This window comes from Camelus ferus, chromosome 17 (genome assembly GCF_009834535.1).
Source record: "Camelus ferus isolate YT-003-E chromosome 17, BCGSAC_Cfer_1.0, whole genome shotgun sequence".
Classification (NCBI taxonomy): domain Eukaryota; kingdom Metazoa; phylum Chordata; class Mammalia; order Artiodactyla; family Camelidae; genus Camelus; species Camelus ferus.
In genome coordinates this window covers 17,244,306-17,271,494 of record NC_045712.1, presented here as the reverse complement: position 1 = coordinate 17,271,494, position 27,189 = coordinate 17,244,306, and the positions used below count along the sequence as shown (strand labels likewise).

Sequence of the window (27,189 nt, the reverse complement as noted above, 5' to 3'; positions counted from 1 at the left end):
TAAACCCATCTTAACTAATTACAAAGATCCTATTTCCAAATAAGGTGAAGTTCTGAGGTTCCTCTTGGGGAGGAACGTTATTCAAACCATGATAGACTACTTTCCCGAGTTCTCCTGCTTGGTCGACTATGAATCTTTTCCATATGAGGTCTTGAGTTTTCACTGGATTCTTTATATTCCTGGTCATTACCTTTCCAAATATCCCCTGGTCTCAACTTGCTTCTCTGCCCTTCAGGGATCCTATCTGTTGGAGTTCAGGGTGGGCCACCCCAAAATGTATCATGGTGGCATACTGATCATTTTGAATTAAAGTTACTTTGAAAATAGCCAATGCAAGTGGGACACTCTGACCCTCCTGTCTGTCTCCCAGAAAGCAGGAAACCAATCTCTCCAATGAAAGGTACACTCCCTCCATCTGGAGGTAAAAGGACACCCTTACCTCCAGAGATGGAGTTCAGGGCAAAAAGCCTACGCAAACAAACCCTGTTACTTCTTTAATGTACTACCCCAAGTCCAAACTCTGTTTAGATTCTTCACTGATGGAGTGCTCCAAACCTCAGTTTCTCTGTCCTGTCAATTTCTCACAAATTTATTGTTTGTCTAAGAAGTATAAAAGCAGCCTGCTTTGACCACTTCTTAAGGTCCAATTTCTAGGAGATCTCCATGCACATGATTTTTTTTTTAATTTTTCTGTTAGTCAGTCTGAAATCCATTTTATTATTAGTCCAGTAACAAGAACTCAAGACGGGTAGAAAGGGAAATTTTCCCTCTCCAACATATCTAACACTTCTATTCATTCTCCCCCTTAACTCTTTTCTCAGTCTTCTCATATTTTTATTTCTTCCTGATGCCTTTTGGGAGACAACCTAATCCATCTAACTGCCGATAAACATCAGTATGAATATAATCCATCCATTAATCTAGTTCCTAAGGTTACACATGAGGCTTAATTATTTCCCATTTCTCCTCTACTCAAGGCCACCCTGCCTCTCACCTCTCTCCTTCTCAAGCACCACTCTTGCCAATGAGCTTACGCATTCCTATTACATTTCTTCTCCTGAGTTTAGCCTGCTAACAGTTTGAAAAGTTGACTACCCTCTTCACTATTCCTTCCCTTTTGGTATGTCAAAACAATTCACAAAGTCCTTGATTTAGAGGAATCATGAAGACATGGAATGAGTGTTCAAAGCATACAGACCCTGAGTCTTGGTTCCGTCACTCCCTGACCTTCAGTAATTCACTGAACTTCTCACCCTCAGATACCTCATCTGAAAATAATGGATGACAAGGTGTATAATGCATATCTCACTTCGTTTGTCACATGACACAGGCAGCCCCAAATGGTAATATTTCTCTATCTCCTTGCTCAAATCCAATTTTGCCTCTTCTTTTAATTGTGGTAAAATTCTGTCTACTTGGGCTGCTAGCAGACATGCTTCCTCAAGTTTTAATTCCAGTCAAGAAGAAAAGTACTCCAAGAAATATAAAAGGAACAGGGGTAAAGAAAAGTTTAAGAGCCAATACTGTGTGACGGGAAGATTCCTGCATCTCCAGGATCTGAAACGGTCTGCAAGGCTGAGATAAATATTAAATACTTTCCTCTCACATGAAAAGTGCAGAAAGCAATTTTATTTTAAGCTAAAGTAAAATTGCTGAAATCTTTTTTTTTTTCAACCAAACAAGAAAGCTGGATGTACCAATATTCTGTTGAATTTTCAGGAGAAAATCACCTCCGAGGATCTCTGTTTCTTAATACATATGGAGATGGCTTCTGGCATCCAGAAAACCAAGTCCTGGGGTAGGGACCTCAGTCTAAGGTTTAAGGTCTTATTCTTTTTTAGTAGGCTTTAGCTAAGACAGAAATAGAAGGAAGTAAGTTCATTCCAGAAACAGTGACTGACGCCTGCATGTGTCTCTTTATAAACCAATGACAGAATTAAGTATGTTAAGAAAACCAAAGGTACATTTTTAGTTAATTGGTTTTTTATATGTATTCCTTAGTAATTACTTATTTTGAACTGAAATTATGTAACTTCAAGGTATTTAATGAGTCTCCATGTCCCATCTTTTCAGCTATGAAAGCTATTTAGATCTCTCTACCTTCTATAACCAATCTCTACCCCCTCTGTCTCCTGTAATTCTCACTAGCTAGTAGCATCACATTATTTTCAGAACTGTACCTCCAAAATTTAGTGAACAGAAAGGAAGTAATGAAAAGGCCTCTGCTATTCACATTTAATTTTGTGACTCAGTGAATTTGATCAGTCATTTTTTGACACGGTTAAATAGGCAACCTAACTTGTAAGTTCAATGGCCACAAAAGCAAATGCCCCAAAATGTGAAATTTTCCCCATTTACAACAGGTGACAACAGCTAATTTCAGAGTAGATCAGGTTTCTTCCTTATTTGCTTGTAAATGCTGTATTAATGGCCAACTAAATGTGATATGCTTCTGTCTCAAAAAAAAAAAAAAAATCAACCCTAAAATTTGAGCAGAAAAGATCCAAGAAGATTAGTTAGATCCAGTCCTCTCATTTTAGAGATGTTCAGTAAGTCTAGCAAGTCAAGTGGCTTACTCAAAGTCACTCTGAACCCAGGGGCTCTCCTTTAGAGGATACTACTTACGGAGGGTACATTTTAAGAATTCCTTACACTGGAATTCAGAGACCCCACTCCCAGAAACACTGAATTAAAGATAACTGGCACTTTCGGAGATTCCTTGGTGCCAAAACCACATAGCAATACTCTCATAAGTTGGTATGCTGGTGACTCAGAATATGTCTTATGTCTATTTTTTTTTCATAGTATTTCACCAAATGAAGAACACAAAATATAAACTTCTTTCTGAGAACGTGAGGACCCTTCAAAGTCCAACTACTCAAGTTTGAGAAACTCAAGATTTCAGCAAATGACCTAATGGGCCATTCTCATCAGAATGTGAAATCCTTATCTATAGACCACCATGACACTATTTCATGATTACCTTTCCCTATTGCAAATGATTTCTTGGGGACAAATGAAAAGTCTGAAAATTTCCACAAGCAGTACAGTAGGCTGGCTACTCAAAGTGCAGTCTGCTGGCCAACAATACCCGTGTTACTTGAGAGTTGTTGGAAATGCAGGTTCCCAGGCTCCACCCCAAATCTACTGCATCAATCTGTATTTTAACAAGCTTCCCAGTTGTGTCACATGCACATTCAAGTTTGAGAAGTACTTTCCCAGAGCACCGGTTCCAAAACTAGGTTTACTGAAATTATCTTGGGATAGCTTCCTAACAATACAATTCTCCATCCTAGCCCAAACCTAGCAGAACTTCTGGGATAATGAGGTTAAGAACACAGAGTCAGTCTGTGAAATGGAGATTACAGTAATACCTCTTCTCAAGGACACACATAAAGCATTTAATAAGTATTCAATAAATGTTAGTCATCATGTTGTTAGTATTTTACCCTGGCAAAAAGTAATGCCCAATTTTATCCAGTAAAAAATTGGTAACTGTCAACTAATATATAAGTTAATGGTAAGTTGCTTGCAATAGTGCTTGTCATCTAAATGGCATATAATTTTTAGTTAAGTAAAATTTTTTAAAAAACATTTTGGCACTGCACTGCCCTTAGATGATTGCTAACCTCTCTGTATTAGAATTAAAGCAACATCAGGTAAAAAGTAGCATCTGATTAAGTAACAGCTAACACTTACCCCTTACTTCCATCATTCTAAGCGGTTTCTCTGTAACAACTTACTTAATCCTCCTGAAAACCCTATGAGGAAGGTTCTTCGTACCTCAACATTTCTGTGTCTCTTCAATTACTTCCTGTGCATTAATTCCCAGATTTGAGAACCGCTGTGTTCAAAGAATATTGAACCTTCAATGCTATTGGTCTGTACTGCTCAATCTCTCCCAAGATGTGTTTCTAACAATGTACATTCACAGGTAGTTTAGGGAGAAGAGCCATTCCCCCAAACTGTGTCAACACCGGGCACATCTCCACATCTCTAATAAAAATTTGTCATTACTTAGGAATATCATGTTGTAAAAAATGACTTCTACTAAGTATCCTATCTAAAGCAATCTGCGATGAAAACTGACATCTCCCAGGCAACCAAGAAGCTAGACATGATGAAAAAGAAGTACTGTTCTTTTGGTAAAAAGGATGAAAAACTTGTATTTTTTTTTTACCTTGAAAGATAGACATGTTCTTCCATTATGGCTTGGGGTGATAAGATTTATTTTTTAAAAAATCTGCTATTTTTGTATGCTGAAATGACTCAGCGAATAGGAGGAATCTAAACCAATTCCAGAAGGCATGACCAATCCTTTTTGGGGGTCATCAGAAGCAGCCACACTGCAAGTAACTCCAGACACTTCTACTAACTAATAAATATGCTTCTATTTCAGTTCACTTCACTTAAAAACAGGGGGCTCAAATGTTAACCAAAAATGTAAATGCATTTGAAAAGCTGCTGGTTAATGGATCTGAAGACTAACCTTAACAGGAAAAATGACTTGTCAGCTAACTGAGGAACAACACACTTTTAGCTGGCCAGGCTCTCCAACACATTTTATGGATGACTTAGAAAACAATCCGGGTGCATAAATGGATAGCTGGAGACGTACATTTAGGTTTAGATGATGTATAAAACATGGTAAGCTCACAGGCGTATCAAAATTCCACAAGAGACAGCATACGAATATCCCACAAAATGACAAGAAGAACAAAGAGAAAGAGAAGACAGCTTCAAATGCCTCAGAATTCAAACAAAAGTATAGCTGTAACATTTTTCTACAAAGGAAAAAAAAACAAATTTTACTCAAGTGTATTAAGTTATCAACCTATGGTGTCACTGAGGAAGAATTTTCAATTGTTTACAAGTCAAATAAAATACCAAAGCTCAACTATTTATAAACAGGAAACACATAGGTACTGAAAATGCCAGCTACTTTTTCAAGACTTCACTTCATCAGCTACCTCTGCTCCCCTCCCCTCGACACGTTAATGTTTGTTTTACAATGTTTGCTTGTGCAGAATCTCTAACCTCACTCTCACTGATTTCTTCCCCTTCTCCAACAGAGCATTTCAGAATTGCTTACACAGAAATAATCTTTCCTTGGATTGGTCATTCCTTGAACTCTAACCACTTACGTGATTCATTCAACAAGTATTATATACTTGCCATATTCTAAGTACTCCTTCAGTGACGGACATGCCAGCCCCTGCACACGTGGAGTAATCTAGGGGCACGGTGAGGAGGAACTTGGTGGAGACCACAAATCAGTCAGCTAGCAAAACCATTTCTGATTGCAATTTGAAGGAAATAATCAGGGGGCAAAGACAGGTAGTGACTTGGAGGGAGCAGTAGTGGCTGGTTTAGTGTGGATGGAAAGGGAACCTAACATTTGATCCAGGACTTGAATGAGGAAGAGCCCACTATGTATGAGTATCTGGGTCCAGAAGGTTTCCTGGTGGAAGAAACAGCAAGTGCCAAGGCAAGAATGAACTTAGGGTCTTAGAGGCAGGGAAGGAACAGTGGGACAGATGAGTCTGAGAACAGGAAGCAAGACAGGAGAGGTGAGAGGATGGATTTGAAGGAAACAGGATAGGGAGCAGATCATGCAAGACCCTGTTTGGTCTTACATTCAGTCAGTGATGAGAAGCTTGTGATGTCCAAGATTTAAACCACAGAATGCTCAGTTTTCAAATTTTAATTGGAAAAAAAATGTATTTACTACTGTACATTAAAATCATCTCAGGAGCTTAAAAAAGGTCCCCATTGCCCAAACATCTCCTAAGATTTTTAAAAACGGAGATAGAATTTATGTATCATAAAATTTACCATTTTAAATACATAATCCAGTGGTTTTTAGTACATTCAGAAAGTTGCACAATTATCACCACTATCTACTTTCTCAATATTTTCATCATCCCCCAAAGAAACCTCATGTAGTTAATCCACATTTCCCCATCCCAGCAGCCCCTGGAAAACACAAGCCTACTTTGTCTCTAAGGATTTGCCTACTCTAAACATTATGTATGAATAGAATCATATAGTATGCACCCTTTCGTGTCTGGCTTCTTTCACTTAGCATACTGTTTTCAACATGCATCCATGTTGTAGCATTTTTCAGTAATAGATTCCTTTTAAAGACCAGACAACGTCCCATTTTTTGTGTGCTCTATATTTGTTTTTATCAATGAATCAGTTGATGGACATTTGGGTTGTTTCTACGTTTTGGCTATTATGAATAGTGCTGCTATGAACATTCAGGTGCAAGTTTTCATGTGGATGTTATGCTTTCAATTGTCTTGGATATGTACTTAGGAGTAGCATTGTTGGGTGGTATGAACACTATATTTAACTTGTCAAGGAGCGACTAAACTATTTTCCTTAGTGACTCCACCATTTTACATTTCCACCATCAAGGAATGAGGGTTCCAATTTCTCCACATCCTCATCAACAGCCCACTCCCATACAGTTTAATTTAATTGGTCTGACGGAGATCTGGGCATCAGGACCTTTTCTAGTTTTGTCATTTCTTTTCTTCAAGAGTTCTCGTGGTAATCTTAATGTGCAGTGACAGCCAAGAATCCTTTACTTCTGCTGGTTCATTGCCAACTTCCCGATTAAGTATTTACTACTCCCTGAACTGCCCCAGAGTCTTTGGACCTATAACATTCTTGCCATGACCCACCCCTCAGTGATGATACCTGCTTCATAGCTGATGCATCCAACGAGAGAAAGAAATACAAATAAGACAAAACCTTCTATTGATGAAATACATAACCTGATATTGGTATAATTATAACATGTACACCCTTATATTGATATAATTATATATAAACTTATATTTATATAATTAGAATATAGCTTTACATTTATGCTATAGAAATACAAGTCAATTATTTTCAAATAGTGAGTGCACATATGAAGCTATTTTAAAATCATTTGTGTGACTGCAAGTATACATAGGAGAAATCTGGAAATTAAGAATTCTTTTCTTCTGAGAAAATCAATCTGGAATAAATTTTATTATCTTTTCTGCATATTTCTATTTTCTGCCATGACGATGCACTGGAGAAGCTATTTGAAGGGAATTTTGTCAAGTATTCCTGTGTTATGTGAATTGTCGACTCCCTTCTCCCACTGACCCACTAGAGACCTGTACTTCAAAAAAAAGCCCACCTATAAAAAGAAAAATTTGCTCCTAAAGATCTTTTCATCTAGTGGAGAAAGATAGAGGGAATGAATGGATGACTTCCATATGTTTTACATTTCAACCTGACCTTGAGTATTAAACACAGTTCCATACGTATCAAAATGTATAAAATTTAAAATTATTTATGTCAGTTTTAAAATGTTGCCTGCCAAAGCAAACACAGCCGGTGAAGGTCTTTAACACCAGCATGGAGGCCTAGAGCCATTTAGAAAATTAACACCCTGGGCTTGTAGGTAACAGCTCAGGTGGGAAAGACAGAAGCCTGAATAAAAAGGAAGACTTCTAAACTGAAGGACAAAGTATGTCATGACTTCAGTGTGATGGAGGCAGAGATTCATCTCAACAGCGGAAATAACCTAAACCGTATCATCCTATGGATGGCAATGGCAGAAGGGAAACTTACAGGTTATGGTATTAAAACAATACTTAGGAAAGAATTACAGGTTGAAAAATCACCTTAATGTCATGTATCTCTCTGGAGTGATCATTTTCTGCTGCATTCCCATTCATACTATACTCTTCACATAGTCATAAAGATTCATGTGAGCTCACCTCCATGGGCTGGATAGATACATGGGAACATCGAATCAGAACTGGTACCAAAAGACTGTATGGTAAATCTACCAACTGCCATCTTCTGGAAGTGGTTACTGCTTCATCAGAGCTCAGGCCTCTCAGAGGTGAAGAGATATTCAGGGTCCTTTTCAATTTTTCTTTTTAAGGTTTCTGTCATGTTTTTAAAAATGTGTAGTATCTGTGTTATATTTTAAACATTAACAGTGAACAAAATAAAGCTCTCAACATGAATGAATACAAGACAATGATTACCATCTCTTCCCAGAGGAAAGATGATTCCATCCCTTTTTCACTAATGTGAAATGTCTGGATTTTTGTGGTGAAGCAATGCCACTTACAGGTTTCAGCTAAAAATGGAATAGTAAGGCTAATGACAGGGTCAATTATAGCTACATGTCACCTGCAGTTTATAAAGACATACTTCTATTTTAAGTGTGCTACTATATTTAGCAATTTTTGAATTGTGCATTCAGAAGATAATTACATGACTGATAAAACCTATTAACAATCTACTACAGGTGGTATAATTCAGTAAAGGTACAGGTTTACAACTATAGGAAGATCTTCCTTCAATCCTGTTCAACAGCATATGAGAAACTCATTTGATGTAAGATCTAAATTCATGGCCTTGAACCCAAGGCCACTCCAGACCAACCATCCACTGGCTTTTCTCTGGTCCTCAGAAGATGTTGGTTAAATGCAATCACAAAAAGTCAAACTATAGCCTCTATGTTAGGTCCTCACTAGAACCAACATTGTCAGTTCTACTGGGGCAGCAGATAACCAAGAGAGATTCTCACTCACAGGGTCTTGGAACAGAGCTCCTTCCCACACCCACTTCTGCATATTTCACTATCACAAAATTTTAAATCAAATTTGAATTTAAAGTCATTCCAAGTCTGGACCCTTCTTCCCCTCAGAATGGATTTTGCAGCTCAGCGTCATCCAGGGCTCCATTCAGGGTAGTTTCGCTATTCAGTGCCTGATAAAAGCCTTCACATTTCCCTGTGCCACAGACAAATAGACATTTAACAGCAGCTCTCAGAGTGACAATGGTGTCTTTTTCATTTCCTTATCCTCTCACCGTGATCGGCACTCGTCAGGGGATCTCCATTCCTATCCATCTCATTACCCCTTCATTCTATTTGTCACCATTTGGAAATTCAGAACTCTTTAATTATTAGCTTACTCTTATGGACAGTGATGAGGCTCCGGCTGCTGACTGGGGAGCATCATCGAGCACTAACGAGCCCACAGACTGAGACCCGCACCTGAATCCCATCACATGGCTCCATTGTTTAGGCCAGGTCGGATGCTTCTATCTACAGGCTAGCTTCTGTAGTAGAGCTGGAGTTTGCAGGGTGGCTATTATGCATTCACTCTGGCCTTATGATTCACGTTGACTCACAACAGCTTTCCTGTGTGGTCGTACTCATTTACATATGGGCTATTACCTCCCTTATAATAACACCGCACTGTTTCATTCTTCCTTGTCCTCCTCCTCAGTTGTGTAAGGGCTTACTAGAGCTGAGAGCTCTCAAAGGCAAGACTAATTGGTCATTTTCTTACTGCTACTTTTGATCTCCTCCTGACATGGAAAGAAAAAGGAGGCTCTTACAATCATCTGGGTGATGTGTCTGTACAAAACCTTTGTTGACATCTCCCACAGTGTCCAGCAAGCCGCCTCAAACACTAGAGGTGCTGGATAAATACTAATTGACATCTATATAGTTTTCTGAGCACCTAAGAAAGACAGGCCCAGATCCATGGGAAACAAAAAGATACAGGATGAAGAATGAGCTGGTCTCCCCAGAAACTATGACAGGGAAGTCTCTGTAGTTAATGGAGGGAGATAGGACTGACCCGAAATCCATTTCTTCTTGGACTTCATATACTTCTATAGCAGCAAGAGCCTTGTACCAAAGACAACAAATAAACATTGTACACTCCTATATGCCACGGCCCACACTAGACATTGACCTGCACTAGCTCATTTAAACCCCAAAAGCCTATACAGGAGATATTGAGAAAATAAAAGCCAAAGAAGTCAAATGGCTCGATCGAGATCGACTACTACCTAAGAGCTCAAAGCTCTTCTCAGTAAGCCGAATTGGCTACCGAGCACTGCTCAGAGAAGCAAGATGAGGGCTGGGGGTGGATTCTGAGGACTGGCAACACCTCAAGGTGATGCAGGCCAGCATCAGAGGTGAGGAGCAGTGGCCTCGCCCAGATGTGACACTCTACCCGTGTTCTGTGTAGCTGCTTCCTCATACCCACCGTGACCACCAGGCTGAACTGTGTCTAGGAATGACTGCGGAACAGGGGAAAGGGCATCTTCTAAAGGTTTATAAAGCTTAGAGGAGCCATTTATGAACTCAGTAGTCGGGGGCAGCATTTATACATATGACACCAGCAAGAACACCTCTCCTGACACCCACCGTGTAGAGACAGTTCGAAAACTCATGCGATAACTTATTTAAAAGTGGCATTTGTTAATCATATTAATAATGAGCTAATAGCCCTGCAGCCCTTCCTATAAACCAGGCATTATGCTAAATGCTTTATGTAAATATCTAAATCTTCTTCACAGGCTTGTGAGGAGGTATTTTCATCACCCCAATTTTACGGCAGAGGAGAGCGCTCAGAGTGTGACACTCTACCCATGTCACATGCCTAAGCCTCCAAGTAAAAGGTGGAGCTAAGATTTGCACCCAGGACTTCTGACACCGGTCTCCTCTCTACATCCAGCAATGCTAAGAAAGATCTTCTACCACACATCACTTGTACTTTCCTTATTGTAAATAGTCATGGCAATGTCTACATCCAAGTGGGTAGGAAAAGGTGGTGGCAGAAAAAGACCTGTTGTCAGGAAAGAAGTTAATTTTCAAGTGTACCCATGCTGCTGCCCACAAAGTCAGTCTGGTTTTCCATAGATGGAAAGAGATTACTCGGAGCCCACAAGGTGGCGAGGCCGGGTCTCTGAGGGCCAAAGGAACAGGCCAAGGACAGAGTCCAGCTCCTCAGCTCTCCACGTGGCTCTGCTGCACCTACTCACTTGGTTCACCCGGGACGTGAGACAGACTTGGAGAGTTAGGTGCAACTCTGCCTTCAGCCTGTGCCACTGCTTAGGGCCATTTACGGCAACTTTCACTGCCAACTGGGCAGAACAGTACAACACAGTAATTAAAAGGCTGACAAGCAATCACTAATGAAGCTCGTGTGTACTGCTGAATGGATTTCGAGTCCTCGCAAAATAATGCTAAGCATTCTCCCAGAGTGGTGTGTCTAGAGTTCTGTAATCTTAGAGACTCTTGCTTTAAAAATGACATTTCAAACACCAGCTGTTAGTAACCTAGACATTCAAACCTCAGTTTGATGACAAATGTGAGGAGGGGCTGTTGCTTTTTGACAAAACACCAAAAGGACTGTTTAAAAAACTCTTTTGAACATAAACAGACTCATAGACATAGAATACAAACTTGTAGTTGCCAAGGGGGCGGGGGGTGGGAAGGGACAGACTGGGATTTCAAAATGTAGGATAAACAAGATTATACTGTATAGCACAGGGAAATATATACAAGATCTTATGGTAGCTCACAGCGAAAAAAAATGTGACAATGAGTATATGTTCATGTATAACTGAAAAATTGTGCTCTACACTGGAATTTGACACAACATTGTAAAATGACTATAACTCGGTAAAAAAAAGTTAAAAAAAAAAAAAAACTCTTGAAAAGTTTTATTCCAGTTTCAAGTGATTTTGTTTAGATGATCCCGACTTCAAGAGTCCTGCTGGGACAGAAGCTTTACTGGCACAAGGAAGCTCCTGTCTTTACAGTCCTTGCCTTTGTGTGCCAGGTTGCAGGCTGTCAGAAGCCACACACGGAATCACTGCCCACAAGACAGAGGTGTGCCCTCTAAGGCCCTGCCCCAGCTTTCCTCTCATCCGGAAATGAATTCTGAACTACTCTGCCTCTTGTGATCGCCCTGACCTGCTTCCCTGTACACACATGGCACGAAGCCACTTCATGGCTCAGGTCAGAGTCTCATTCAGCATGCTCTTTAGAGTTTAGCACAGCATTGTTTACTCCTCCTGCCACAACGTCCAGGAAGAATATTGCAGCTGCTAAACCCAGATTCCCAAGTGCTCTGACTGCCCAATGAGAAGAGTAAGAGTTGCTCTGGAAGCTCGATGCCTGGCTCCACCAGTATCAGGAAGGGTCCACAGCTGGCACTCCAGCTATGCCTTCCTCCTGTACCCTTGACTGACATCACTAACCAGCTATATAACATCTTCTCCAGCAGGAACTTCTTAATAGACAGCCTTCCAGATAGTCCTCACCGACTGGAATTGCTGCATCTCATGCAAAACCTATTTCTTACTCCAGTTTTAGACATTAGTCTAGTGATCCAGAAAAAGCTTTCATGGTAGCCCTGAGATGGTTCTATTCATTTCAAGCTAAAGATATGATAACACATGTTATCTCCCAGAATCTCAACTCTTCAAATTAGGAACATGAATAATCAACTTCTAGCACTGAAATAACATGTCCTATGATAATCCTCTGACTAATCACCTTGTTAATAAATATCTGAAGACTCCATTTTCTTCTGGGCTTCCACGGGAACATCCTGATGGTGACAATTTTTAAATTAGTAGTTTTATTCCTAGTTTCATATTAGTAAATGTCAAGCTTTTTATTAATTAGCAAATTCTGTAAATCCACGGTAACATTAATTTTCAACTGAAGAGAGAATTTATAGGAGAAAAAAAGAAATAGAGACAATTAAGATTTCCCTTGGGGTACTAATTTCTATGAAATTCAACACAAAGCAAGAAAACGTTAAGCCATTTTGAGGGTGCACTGAGAAAGGCTTACAAAAGATGTGTCACTGTCACCGAGGAGTCAAGAGCACATTCACTGTGAAGCATGCTCGGATACAGCTAAACCCTCCGATGACATTTTCTCAGGTTGCTGCTGCTAAGACTACCCTTCTTGACTTCAATTTTGTTAAATGGAAAACTCCTGGAAAAGTGCATTTAACAAGATTTTATTATTTCTTTTATTGATGCTTCTACTTAAGTTTTTGATGCACTTTCTTTGACTTCAGAGGACAATGTGCAGTATTAATGATCTGATCTTCAAAAACTGGCCCACAAGAGGTCTCTTGCTCACCAAGTGCTCACTAATATCAACCTCCCTTCCCCACTAACTCATTCAGAGGGTGGAGAAAACATATCTCTCTGGGGGCTGTTTAACCTCCCAGCTCCAGGACAGGAGAGAAAAGCATGTCTCTCCTACAGGCACTTGTCTTTACAAAGCCATCCTTTAAACACTATTACAATAAATCAGCTTGTTTTCCAGACTCCCCTTCAACTGTCAAAGCCCACTGCTAAAATGCTGGAGTCTTCCTGTGTTGGTGGTTCACTTTTCTGGGCATGCTAGGCTGCCGGGGACAGGCCAGAGTTCTACGTTCAGAGAAATACACATTTCAGGATGATGCTGACCAAAGGTTTCAGATCACAGTAAATAATACCAGAAGTCCAAGTGTGGCATGGTATGCTCTGACTAAGAGACTGCAGTGTACAGGTACACAAGCAAGACAATGCACAGACAATTGCAGCTGATACTGAGAGGAAACTTCCTTCTATCAACATGACTATTAAAGATGTGATCTGTTGCAGAAGAATGAGGTCTTAATCCATTAGTGCAACACATGTAGCGGGACTGTCCTACCATTGTCTTACAGTAGGTAGGACACACTCCTAATATCATACCCCTCACTTATACTATAATTATGCATTCAACTTTCCACCTCACATCCTCGATCATGATCACCTTGAAGGCAGGGAATGCTATCTGAAGTCAGGGTTATCAATCAGCCCCCCTCCCCAAGCAGATCTGGAAGCCTAACTTAGGAGAGACAAGAACATCTTTACAAATGGTTGGGCAGTTTCAGGAGTCTCTGAATTCGTTAAGTCAATCTTAAATAACTTGGTTTAAGCCAGAAACCAAGTGGGTCTTCCTGCTTCCCCAACCCAGGACCATAGGGCTTGGTCTCATCTGACTTTCTCCCCCAATCCAAGGTTAAAAATTGTATATCAGAAGAAAACAGGCAGGTCACTTACTGAGTGGAGACTGACAGTGTACCCTTCACAACCACGGGCAAGTCCAAGACAAAGAAGGCAGGGTGGAGCTCCTTTTCCACTTTGAGCTGATGAACATTCCCCTACTAGCACGTAGGCTAGAGTCCAGGAAATGCTAGGCTGTCACCAGGCAGAGAGCAGTTGCTACTTTTCCTAATAGAAAAAGTATGTGTGTGTCTGTGCACGTGTGTATGTGTCTAAGAGAGGGATGGAGGGAAGGAAGGAGCCAGAGACTAGAGAGCAAAGTTCCCTTCTAGAAAGAAATAAGATTTCCACTTACCATTCCCATACGCATAGCAGCCAGCATAGGGTTTGGCAAATGGCGGAGAGCCAAAAAACATCAGCTGAATAATGGATTCATTCAATGCACTTTTCAAGGTCCCTATCTCTAGTATTTGATACTTAATGTATCTTGTAAGAGCCTACTGTTTTAAACCAAACCAATACCGCAGAATGCCCTAAAGCACTGACTTCCGTGGAGGAATCAGACCTCAAATCACCAATCCAATAGATGCAAAGCAGGACCTGTGTCAAAGCCAATCCCATTCTAGAAACAAAGAACAAAGCCAATATCCAAGGCCACATTTTCTACATATCTGTTCTTCCAAAGCACCTAGACTGTAAGACACACTCAAATTGTAGTTCATTCCTTCTCTCCCTCCTGTCCTCTTTTTAAGCCAGTGGCAGCCCAGTTATAGAATTAGAATCCTCAAAACTTCTATTGACAGAGTAAGAGCTAGTCAAAGAATGTTTGAGCCACTTTTCCTAGCCTCAGATGATGATGAAATGGAAACGAAAAAAAAAGCCCTCTGTCAAGGACACTGAAATGAGCAAATCTGCAGTAGCCATTTGGGCAAAGGACAGGTAAACAGCCCCAATGTCACAGAGATGGAAAAAAAAAAGTTAAGGTCATTTATCCACTGTATCTTGAAAAGGCAACTCAGTGACTGAACTTTGTAGTCCTGGTATCAGTGAAATGAAAATGAGAGATGGAGATAGAGGGCTGATGGCTCACTATCAGGAATGTTTGTATCTCTGCTTAGAAGTGTTGGTGACAATGGCTTCTTATCCAATGGCACAGACTTTGGCAGCCTCTTGATAATAGACTCTGCTCCCCTCACCCCCACAAAAAAAGAGGTCTGTTACCAACTACTCAGGCACAATTCTTAATACCAAAACAAAGACTGGGAAATTATGAATATGATCCTACCCGTAGATAAAGTAACACCTGTCAGTTAACTTGATCCATTAACTATTACTCTAAAACTTACTTTATCTGTTTTTATTGTGAGCTCATATTCACTTGTTCACCATCTATCATGTGCCATGTCCTGTGCTAGGTGTTGGAGATACAATGATGAACAAGAAAGAAATGGCTCCATCATCATGGGACTTATGGTCAATGTGTCTTAGACTAACCACTCCATGGTATTTTATTCAGTAACTATATATAGTAAGCACAATCTTTTACGCTTTACAGGGACACAGCAATGAACAGGCCAAGATAAGCTCTCTTCCCTAACGAAGAGTAAGACAACAGACAAGAAAAGTAAGATTTTCAGATCATTGTGAGAAATGGGAAAACATAACAAAGTGCAATAATGGAGCTGAGAGGGATGGGCAGTGGGATCACTGATGGAGACTGGATGGTCAGGAGGGGTCCCTCTGAGAAGCCAAGTCTCTCTTGAGATCAGTGCGTTAAACCAGCCAGCCATCCAGGCAGGGTGTTTGTTCGAGTGGCCTGCTTTTCTCCACTCCCAGGTTTTAAGAGGAGCCTGGCACTGGATATTTTACAAGGTAAGTTAGCTGGCCTAATTGAGGAGTTCAATACCAGCCAGCCCATTACTATTCAAAGTGTGGTCTGGGGAGGAACAGTGTCAGCATTACCCAGGAACTTGTGAGGAATGCAAATTCTTAGCTCCACTCCTGACCTGCTGGTCAGGATTTGCATTTAACTTGATCCCTAGGTAATTCATATGTATATTAAGACTTTAAGAATACCCGAGCTAGCCCCCTTGCCTGAGACCCAAGGCCATGTCCACCAAGCCTGGTCTCTAACAGCCATTCCTTTGTTTCACAATTTATTTGACAAATCGGAGGAATACAGGGAAAAGGGCTGTTATTTTGGGGGGGACCTCAAGACCTTCTAATAAAAGGGAAGAATAAGTGCAAAGGCCCTATGTGGACCAAGTTCAATTATGTATGAAATAAACAGAAAGATGGCCAACATGGCTGGAGCCTGGTGGAACAGACAAACGGAATGTGATCCCAGATGAAGATACAGTTCGGTAAGGCTGACACAAACATATACGTGCAGGGCCAGACTAAGCCATTTACATTTTATTTTTACTGAAATGGGTAGCCTATGGAGGTTTTCAGCTTGGGAGTGAGATGATCTAGATTAAATTTTAAAGAGTGCTGTGTGGCACACGGGATATGGCTAGGCGAGAAAGGAAGCAGCCCAAACGGTGAAAAGGCTACACAGGGGAGCCAGGGGCTTGAACTAGTGGGGCGGCAGTGGGAGAGTGGGAAGTGGTCGTATTCTGGACATGTTCTAGAAGAAGAGCTAATAGTACTTACTGATGGATGGAGATGTGATCAAACAGTTAAGAAAAGGGGGGTCAGAGCAGCCATGGGAGGCATGCAGGTGGACACACCAACTCGGTGACCCAGGGCCCCCACCCGCCTAAGGGACACATGGGGACTCAGACTGATGATCAGTAACAATCAGCTGGGCTCATCTCAAATACAAAATAATTCATAAACAATACAACTTTTTCATTTGCTAGAAAACGCAAAAAGGCTCAGGTCCTACTTTCCTCCTCACTCCTGGATTCTCCCAGGCACAACTCCTTCCTCAAAAACCAGCAGTACAATCAACCTCATTGACTTAAAAAAGAGGGACGTTATTAATTTAAAAACAAAACAAACACTTCAGGCAAGTGCAGAAAGCCAGTTTTTTTTTTTCTTAACCCCGAATATTTACGATAACATTCATCCAGTTGATGTTTGGCTGTAAGAAATAGATTGCAAATTGCTAGTCTTCTCGACACTTTAGAAGATGGTTGGCACCTAATGACTAGAGCAAAACGAACTAAATTCGTCCCTGGATCTCAACCTTTAAGCCTCCAGAAAGGCCGTTTTTTAATGAGTTCCCTTTCAGCTCTAAACTGAGCTCATCTTTTTGAACTCAGTCTTTATTCAAAAAGGGAGCACGTAGGTAAAGCAGCAGCGGCCATTAAGAGGTCAGCGGCGATCATCTTTATGTAGAAGAGACAAAGCACTCCTTTCTGCAAAGTCACCATGCTGCTCTGGGGACATATACCCTCAGTCTTCTTTCCAGAAAGCACATTCATGACAATGCATTATAAAGAGATTTAGTATTTCCTTTTGTTTTCCTGGGACTAGAAAAAGCAGGCTTTTCAATCAGGCTTGCCTTCTCATTTCCGATCGACAGCCAAAACCCAAACATTTCTCCCATTATAGTTGAACTATTTTTATGTGCGTTTTATCCCCAAATTCAGTAGAGGGTTGACAAAGAGCAAGGTAACATTCCAGGCAGCATCTTTTAAACAGAATTCTATTTTCAGGTTCCAGGATGTGGAACAGTTGGTTTTGAATGTATAACTTTGATATACGCGTGTCCCTCTTTCAATGTGCTTCTGAGGCTGCCTCCTGGCCACCAAAGGAGGCTGGCTCAGCTCATTTCTGTACTGTGATAAAGCGACTGAGAATTTTATTCCCAAGGAGGCCAATTCCTTTATCTTGCCCTAAAACCAATTATTCTGCAAATTAGATCCACTGGTTATATAACATGACATGTTTGAGGGCGTGTGGATAGATGGGAGCAAATCCATCACTACTTCTCCAAGCATATGCCGCTGAGTCACCGGTTAGCAGAACCTTCTTCATGTTTAAGACAGCAAGATGATGTAGCTGCTAAGAGCAACCTCTCGCCTTAGACTGCCTGGGTTCTTGCTCTGCCCCGACTAGCTATGAAACTTAGGGCAAGTCACTAAGTTTCTCCGAGTCCCAGTTTCTCCATTTACTTTATAGCAGTGCTTTCCAATTCATCAAGGGTTTTTTTTTTTTTTTTGTAATTTAAGAGCAGTATTGAGATATAATTTACATGCCATGATTCATTGTTTTAAAGTGTCCAATACAATGCTTTTTAATCTAGTCACAGAATTAGACAGTCATCACCACAATCAATTTTAAGCCATTTTCATCACCACCTGGATATTTAAAAAAAAACAAACCAAGCCCACGCTATGTCCCAGATCAATTAAATCAGTCTCTGGAGTTGGGACACAGGTGTCAGTAGTTTGTCAAGCTCCCCAGGGAATTTCAATGTGAAGACAGGTTTGGGAAGCAATGTTTCACGGGATCATTGTCAGGATTGCATGAAAAATAAACACAAAAAGAAATGGGAGCTTCTCAGCACAGAGACTGACCTATAAAGCACACAAAAAGGAGGTGGGAATAATCACAGTGAGGAAGATTAAACATGTTTAAAGAGTTACACTGGAACTTACATAATCTGGACTGAAAGGATGAATTTTCACACGTAGTACATTTGACAGTAATACACTTTCACGTACGGCATATTCTGAGAGAGCATTTAATTGGGAACAAGAATTTTAGAAGTGGGCCAGGGACCATGACGGGATGGAAGCCCACAGCTTATCCATCACACTTCAAGCAATTACCAAGCTTCTCAGCCTTCTGAGGTCATTAAAGAGCTTCATGAAGCCTTTTCCCACTGAATTTACTCCTTTTTGTGGCTTAGCCCTCTGCACGCCACATAATACAGTGCTTATACCACCCTGTGTCTTGTTCATTTAGATGCTGCTCTTTCTCACTAGAAGGTGAACACTTCACAGGCAGCAACAAAACCAAATACATTAAAAAAAAAAAAAAATTCCCAGAACATAGCACATGTTTTTACACTGAGTAGATGAAAGTCTATTGGATGGAACCACATTGAATTCACAACCAGTATTGCCAACCCAGGAAGGAAGAGAACACTCATTCCAAAGTTCTCAGAACACTTAGTGGCCATCGTAGCTTGCAGGAGACTGGCAAGCAAGACCTGCAATTTGGCTCTTTAAGAACATCCTGTGGAGCATTGCTTAGGGTACTTAGCAACTCCAGTGAATGAATGGCATAACCACAAGCTCTTACTAAGAACACTGGATAATGTATCGCCAACAGGGAGATGAAGAAAAACGTTTTCATCGAGGGGAAACAGATTAATTAATATCAATTAATTCTTTTTTTTTTTTTTACAGTAGCTGATTAGGCAGCAGTCTTTCAGCTTCTAAGGAGAATGAGAAGATTTTACAGCGCACAGGAATTTGCATATACTTTGGGAGTAAAAGGCAAGTCCTCAGATTGATTACCTGGGGTAATGTTCAGGAGGAAGAACAAAGGATGGTGACATTTCTGCAAGTGTAAAGTTATGGGGGTGGGAATAAAAGGCAAGTAGGCAGGCTTTAGAGGGAAGAGAAAAAGCTTAGATTCAAAAGAAATAAAATTATAATTACAAGAGAGCTTACATGGTTACCCAATAAGCAATACTATTAAGTACCCTCTCTGGAAAGAGAGTGTTCTTTGAAAACCAAAATGCAGAAAAGATCAGAAAACAAGTTAACAAAAGCTATTAGAATTCCCTTTCATTGGCATCTCCCTTCAATTACAAGATAATCATGTTTGATTTGGAGCACAGGCCCACAATAGGAGGCCTCACCACACAGCAAACTCGGGCAAATCATCTCTCTGACCTTTGCTTTTCATTTCTAAAATGAAGGCTTGGAACACGATAGTGTTTCCCCAAGTTTGCTCTGAGAGATTTAACAGGCATTACATGAAGAAAATGTTCCCTGTTCAAGTAGGTTTGGGAAAGGGTTGAATAACCCTGCTATGCAGATTTCTTCCTTTTAGGATTTGGCAACAGGTTAATTATATTAATGTGGATTCCAGGAGGGGGCTGCGATCTGCAGCATTTCCCCAAGCACGGAATTCTTTGGAGAAAGACCTTATCAAATGAGTGGTATTTTTCTCAACTCATGTCAGAAAATTCTGGATTAAAAGATCTTGCAGGTCCCTTTTTGGATTTAAAGTCTGAATTCTAAATCATAGTCACTTGAAACCAGCACTACAAGATAACCCATCTATAGTTAACTGACTAAGGTAACAACTAGAAGTATTTGGGCAGAAATTAGATGCAAAATCTCCATTTTCAAGGTGGTACAAAAAAGCAGTAATTGATACTCTTCTCTGAACATATATATAGAATGTTTTTTTCTAATTACTCCAAGCTGAGCATCAGTGGGCTGCATTCTCTCTGTAATTCATAAATAATACTTACTCTTTTTATTAGATACGTCATCACATCCTAATCTCTAGGCATGTTTACAAATAACACTGAGGGGGAAAAACAGATTTTTGATAACATAACTGCTTAAACGTCCCCAGGCAACATTTTCAGAAAGACCACTCCTCCTATCCCCACCCTGGTATCCAACTGTGACGTCCGTCAGTTTTCTCCACGTAGCCCTTGCTCTACCCCGAGCACAACTCCTACTATCCCAAGTCCTGGAATATACAAAACAAAAAACACCTGGCCCATTGACAGAAGGATAGAACCCTTTAAACAGGGGAGAGGGTCAGATTTACCACATTATTTCTTCTGACTCGAGTCAAAAGGTCCCTAAACACCTGGTGTAAAAAGAGCCTAATGCTGGCGGGGGAGACGGACAAGGAAAGCGGCAGAGGCATCAGGTATCGGGACTGTTTGGTCAGCCATCAGGGAAGTTATTTAATCACCACGAGCAATTTGCTCCACGTGGGGCGTTTCAGTTCGTCCTCTCAGCATCCTTACAAAAGGTAGTTCCTACTATTCTAATGTTTTTTGGTTGAGAAAACCGAAGCTCAAAGAAGAAAAATGAATTGCCCAAGTCCCAAAGTTACTAAGTGGCAGGCCCAGGACTCATGTCTGTCCAGGGCCAAAGCACAAGCTTTGAACTTCCTGGCTGTGTGCCAGAAAATGTGGACTTCAGAAGTTTAAGTCGTCCACCCAGTTCCACGAGGTGGACACAAATCTTGAGGCTACCCTGGCACGTTGCCCGGAATTATGACCGTTTCCTTCAGACACTTTCCCTCCCCTGCAGAAGCCCCTTTCCCAATCTCATTTTGGGTTTGCTTTTCTGCAGAAAAGCAGTTATTTGCTCACGAATGCCCCAGCCCACCTCCCAGTCGCATCTCCTGCTCTTTTTCTCCCTGCCTCAGATGCCCAAACTGTAAGTCCACAATAAGAATACGGAAGAGAGGCCAGCGCACTGCAAAACTCTGCCTGAAGGACTCGTGCCCCTCCACCGGCCTCCAGTGTGGACTTGTTTTCCCCAGGAATCTAAACATTCCCTCCCTGAACCAAAGACTGACCTGCAGGATCCAGAGCAGCTCCAGGAAACGAAGACACAGCACCCTCTCAGCTCTCTCTGCGGCTTTTCCAAAATGGAAGGGAAGGTCAGCTGACCCAATTAAAGGTTAGCGGGGGGCGGGGTCAATTAACTCTCAGCACCTGGGTTCTGACCTTTCTCCCTCAAGACAGAAAACTGAAGATTCTCTCATTGGTGACGACTCACTGTATATTCACTTAGGTCTTGCAGACTTTCCACTACTATGTTCTGCTTCTCAATTAAGAAATGAAACCCAGTGGCTGGGAAAGCTAGAAAAGGCCCGGACGCTGGGAGCTCTTCAAGACTGCCGCGCCCTCTCCTTTTCTCCGGCCTTCTGCTTTCTCGCTTTGGGCCTTTTCTCCCAGAGCGGTAAGGAGAACAACTTCAGCAACGCCACAGAAGGCTGCAGTTTAGCTCACAAACTGTCAGCTGCAGCACTGCATCTCCTTCTTCATCTTCTCTTTTCACCTTAGCTTTTTGTCCACAGTCTTAAGTGAGTAGGACGTGGGACCCAGGTCGGAGTTCACAATAATTTGCCTGTGTGAGGTAAGAAGTAAATGTACGCATGCGCTAGTAGCGTTATGACGCATTATGAGCAATACGCATGCGCCAATAGCATGAGTCAGCATTATGAACAATACGCATGCGCGGGCATTATAAAAGGACAAGTGCGTACACCCGAGGGGCACGCCACCTGCTCGTACTGCAATAAGGTGTTGTTTTGCTCTGTGTCGGCTCCTCGCGCCTTCTTCCAGTTGGGCAGCTCACTTCCTCGATCCCTCTCCAGCCTCCCACGGCTGACACATTTTTTTTTTTAAATCATAACTCTTCCAATTGACTTTTAGCATAGCTCAGAGTAACACTAGCAAGTACTACACTGGCGTCAAGCAGTACCAGCTGTCCGTTGTCTGGTAATGGGACACAGCTGAGGCAGGGGCTAAGCCGTTAGAAAAGCAGCTAGCCACAGTTGAAAAGCATGCATTGTGGAGCACCAGTGAGTCCTATACTCTCAGCTTAACCCGTCAAGAATCACACCCTGGGAATGGAAGAAACTTTAGGATTATGAAGAGTCTATCCTTTGACAACAATTGTACCTTGACTAGACCATGGTCCAATTGATGACTCTGGAACCAAAGCTTACTGCTACGTGTAGCCCTGGATACCCACTGTTACTAACTTAAAAAAACAAAGCTCCATCATGTGACCCATGTTTATAGAGTGTCCCTTGGTCATCTTCTGTCATTCTTTCCACCTGCCTTCGTGAGAAAACTCAGCCGAATTCTCAGCCTTCCCAGACCTCCCTCTTTTCCCTGCCTCATGTTTCGTCCTGGCCCTTAGCACGCTGTGTTCCCCTTATTTATGTACTTACCTCCCCAGTTGACTGTAAGCTTCTTGAGGTTGGGAACAGTGATTGTCTCATCTTGACAGCCTTAAGATTAGAGATGATAGACAAAAGTGTTTGAAGGGGTGAAGAGTGAATAAATGAGGAAAAAACTGTTAAAAAAATTAAAAAATAAATTAAAAAAAAACCTTGGTCTCCCAAGAATTTACCTTTTAGTAAGTAAGACAAGACATGCAGTGAAATATGTGAGACAAGGAGGTTAAAAGGTCAGATAGAGAAATGAAGGAGGAAAGGATCGCTGGACTTGGCTAAGAAGGTAATTAGGAATGATTACAAATCAGATGTGCACAGGTGGAGAAAGAGGGATGAAAAGACTGTGCTTGGAAGCAAGGGAAGTCTAGGTCCAGAGTCTGCTGAGATAAGGGAATCAGAAAGGTAAACTGAGATCCAAAGTCTCAGAGACTTTTGATATTACACAAAACCTTCTAATATTTTTTGGTATAGATTTTAGAGAGGGGTGTACAAGGAATTATTAATCTGGCCATGATGTCCAGAAGGATGCTGTGGACGGGAACTGGAGGCAGGGAGATCCATCGGATGTAGAAACTGGCTTACATAGCAGTGAAGGAAACCCTTACCCAGTTTCCTGTTTTCACCAAACAAGATTTTCATTGGAAAGAATAAAAGCATTAAGAAGAATTAACATTCTTAACAGAGAACAACTGGCATCAGAGACGGAGAGAAGTCACGGGTCAAATGGGAACTTACAAACATAAATTCTAATTCCCAAAGAGATCAAGAATAGTCTGCACTTAAGAACAGGTTGTTTATCCATCAGGAAACAGAATTCATTTCTGATGGTCCGTATGAAGAGTATTGAATAAAGGTGTGAGTATTGTTAAAAAAACAAATGACAGATGGTGGGCACCAGAGACTACCAACACGGGGAGCCACTGCCACTGCTACCGCTGAAGGGACAGGGGAGGAAGTGTGTTACTTGAGGCCAGTGAGCACTACCCACAGAGGCTAAGCTGGCCAAGGGAGCTGCAGTAACAGAAGGACACAGCCAGGACTAGAGATGAGGCTGCGAGCAAAAGAGAGGGGATAAGAAACAGCCTGACTTCATTCTCAGCTCATCCTCCAAACTCCCACCGATGCCTCCCACTGAGCAAGCCAGCAAGGAAGTACAGGGGATGCAGGACAGGGAAGAGTGTGGAATGGACCTGGGGAAAAAAGATTAATCAACACAGGTACTATGAGAGGGGAAAAATCCGAGTGTAAGAGGCAAGAGGGCTGTTTGAAATTAAGAATATGATTATTAAAACTAAAATTAAAAAAATACACACACAAAGTGGAAGGCAAGATACAGAAATTTTTGTAGGGCAAAAAGATAAGGAGATGAACAATCTGAGAAATTTGGAAGAGGGGTCCCAGAGAGAGCTCTGTGATAACTAAATGCCAAGGGTCTGGTGTCCAGGAATGCTCCGGGGAAAAAGACAGCAAAAGCGATGAAACCTGATCGTTCTTCAGGATTCAGTAACATGCAACGATAAAACAGTTCCTTTGCTCCTGAGTCCTTGGAGCATAAAGAAATCTGGGACAATTGTTCCCTCACCACATCAGAAAAGCAGCTTTTTGTTTCGAAAGGTCTGTGGTGAAACACAATTCCATGACGTTAATCAATTTATTTCAATTGAGAGTAAAACATAAATGAAAGGTCCCCATTTCAGAAAAGGCCATGAAAATGTGAAGATGTTATTATTTCCAAGCTGAGAGAAGAGGCGAGATTCTCTGCCTGGCACATTTCAGAAAGGTTCAATCAGCCAGGGCAGGGGAATAGATTTAAAACAGAAAAGTAATGGGAAAAGGGCTTTCCATGTAACAGAGATGGTGACTGATGAAAAACCGTATCTCTGGAGCCAACAGTATTAATACCCATTTTTCTAGGCAGTTTGGAAAGTTTGAAAACCTGCATACTTCTCCCCATTTCCTACAGTTTGTGAGTCTAAACACATTTTTATATCTATATGTAGATTGATATAGATGTATACATATTGGCCTCACCCACTGATACCTGCATATCCAACTTGGAGATCACCATCTTAAAACAGAAATCTAAATATGGAAAAACATCCGTATGCTGTTTTTTGAAGAAATAAAAAGGAGATTATTGCCCTCAAATTATAATACCAGTTCATTGATTCATTCATTTATTCAACAGATAGTTACTGGGCATTGATCTTATCACAAGCACACCACGATTCTGGCTCTCTTAAATGAACACTGAGCCAGTTCAGGAACTAAGCTCTCATAACCAAATCCTGGAGCCGCATTTCAGCAGCAATTTGAAAAATCAAGTACAGAGGTTTCCCAAATGTCTGGGAGCCACCCAGACTCCCCTCCCCTCCCCTGAATTTATTCCCTTGAAGTTAGGTGCCCCTTGCTCTCTTGTGGGTCAAAAATAACAGGGAAAATTCACTGCCTTGTGACTGCCATGAAATATCTAAATTAGGAGTATTTACATGAAAGCTGCAGTAGTATTTATATAAAAGTACACTAAATAAGGCAGCTGGTAATAAATCTCTTAATAAATATGTAGTCAATGGTGCATTTAATTTGATGGCAGAGTCCACTTTCAAAATCCAAAAATTGAATTAGGTAAGAATAAAGATGCAGAGTCAACTGCTCTCATGCTGTTCTTAAGAAACGTATTTCCACACTTGGAAGACAGCAATGCTAAAAAGCTTTCTCTCATATTTGAATTTGGCTGGAAAGCTTTGTTACTTATTTCAATTAAATGAATATATGGACTTGTCCAGCTACCCTAGAACATTTATGAAAACAAGATGCTCTGTCTTAATGAGATGAGCTTAGGGTGACATTTGAATCATTAGCTGCCTCATTAGTTGCTATGAAAACAGGCTTCAATCTTCTGCTTTTACTTTCCTAATATTAGCTAACAATAATTCAATTGCTTCAATAACTCCAGGTGACTCCAGTTCCACAGCAAGCTCTCTGAGAGACTAAAGAGATCACTTTAAGTTCCTAAGGCTTGAGACTAAGTGTGTTCAAATCACTTTGCACAGCTCCTCTCAACCTCATGCACTAGCGGGAGGAAGATGATGAACAAAGACCAACGTGTCTTCCAAATCTGTTTCTCAACACAGGGAATGGTCATTTAAACACACACAGGGATAGATAACTACAATCTGCTTAATTATCTAGTTTAGAAATATTTACATTATCTGCCCTTTCTTATTCAGCCTATAGTTTAAAATGGGGGAAAAATCTTTTTCTTATAAATTACCTGCATAATTTTACTTGCTGGAAATTAGCCAGTTTATTTTCTACCTTATGCAGAACACAGTCTTTTCATATGGCAGACATTTTAAGAATAATTTAAATGGAAACTAGTTGAAATTTTAATGTAAAACAAAGTAGTCGACTCCAAGGAGAAAAATGGGTCTTGATCCTTACCTTAATGTTCTAAAATAAATGAAAATTTTAATGAGGGAGTCGCACTCCATCACCACTGAAGACAGTCACAAGGAATTGATATAAATGTGCCTATATTTATTTGTACAGGCAGATTTCCAAATTTCCTTTTTGACTACTGAGGAGAGCTAATTCCTAGAAAGCACTTCCTAGATGGCTTCTTTCATATACCATGCCTTTGGACATAAAATTATTTCTAAGCAAAGAAATAAAATACTCAAAAAAGACAAGTAGTCTTATGATCTGACCTTTAACGTTATTTCAAGAGACACTGTCATAGATCCTTGGTTCTGGTTTCCATGCATCTGCAATTATCCTTTCACCCTTCTCTGTGGCAGAGAGTCAAACATCGTTGTGTGTGGAAAACTTCCAAATCATAAAAAATGATGTGTATATTGACTAAGTTAATGCACTGGAGAAAGAATTGTTGTTTCCTGGAAGTTCTGAAACCAATGACTATGGTCTGGTTAAAGCAAAACAACATACATGTATACATATACACACATATACACGCATATGCGCCTGTACATAAGTACACACAAAAATGCACTACATGCATATATACACAAATACATAGATACACAGACGTATAAATATAGTGTTATATATACATATAAATATATGTAGTTTTTTTTAATTGATAAAATCTGTCTTACATTACCTAAACTATTATTACAATAAACCTGAAATGTGAAAATTGGGAATCCCTTGTTTCATTTCGAGAAGGGCACATTTTGGTATATTCTCTAGAGCAGAGAAAGAATCCTCTCCATGTCAGCCAGACACTTCAGAGGAACATTAACATCTTGAGATTTCTAGCAAATTAACGACCCAGGTAACAAAACGCAGGGAACTCTGGCCAGTCGCTTACTCACTCGGTTGGATCTGGCCACTTCTCCATGTATTCCCACCACACTAAATGGAGCATAAGTCATTTGAGTAACGAGTCAG

At 40.8% G+C, this 27,189-nt stretch overlaps 1 protein-coding gene across 8 annotated transcripts in view; it reads right to left on the bottom strand.

Moving 5' to 3' along the window:
• Positions 1 to 27,189, bottom strand: part of FHIT (fragile histidine triad diadenosine triphosphatase) — a 1,254,006-nt gene that overhangs the window by 680,533 nt on the left and 546,284 nt on the right. Inside the window, exon 1 of one of the 8 annotated variants that reach the window (XM_006192495.3) lies at positions 21,385 to 21,879. The exons of the other annotated variants lie outside the window; for them this stretch is intronic. The gene's annotated coding sequence lies outside the window, so the exon portion shown is untranslated. Of the gene's footprint in view, positions 1 to 21,384; positions 21,880 to 27,189 lie in introns of those variants that run through there. 8 annotated transcript variants of the gene reach the window in all.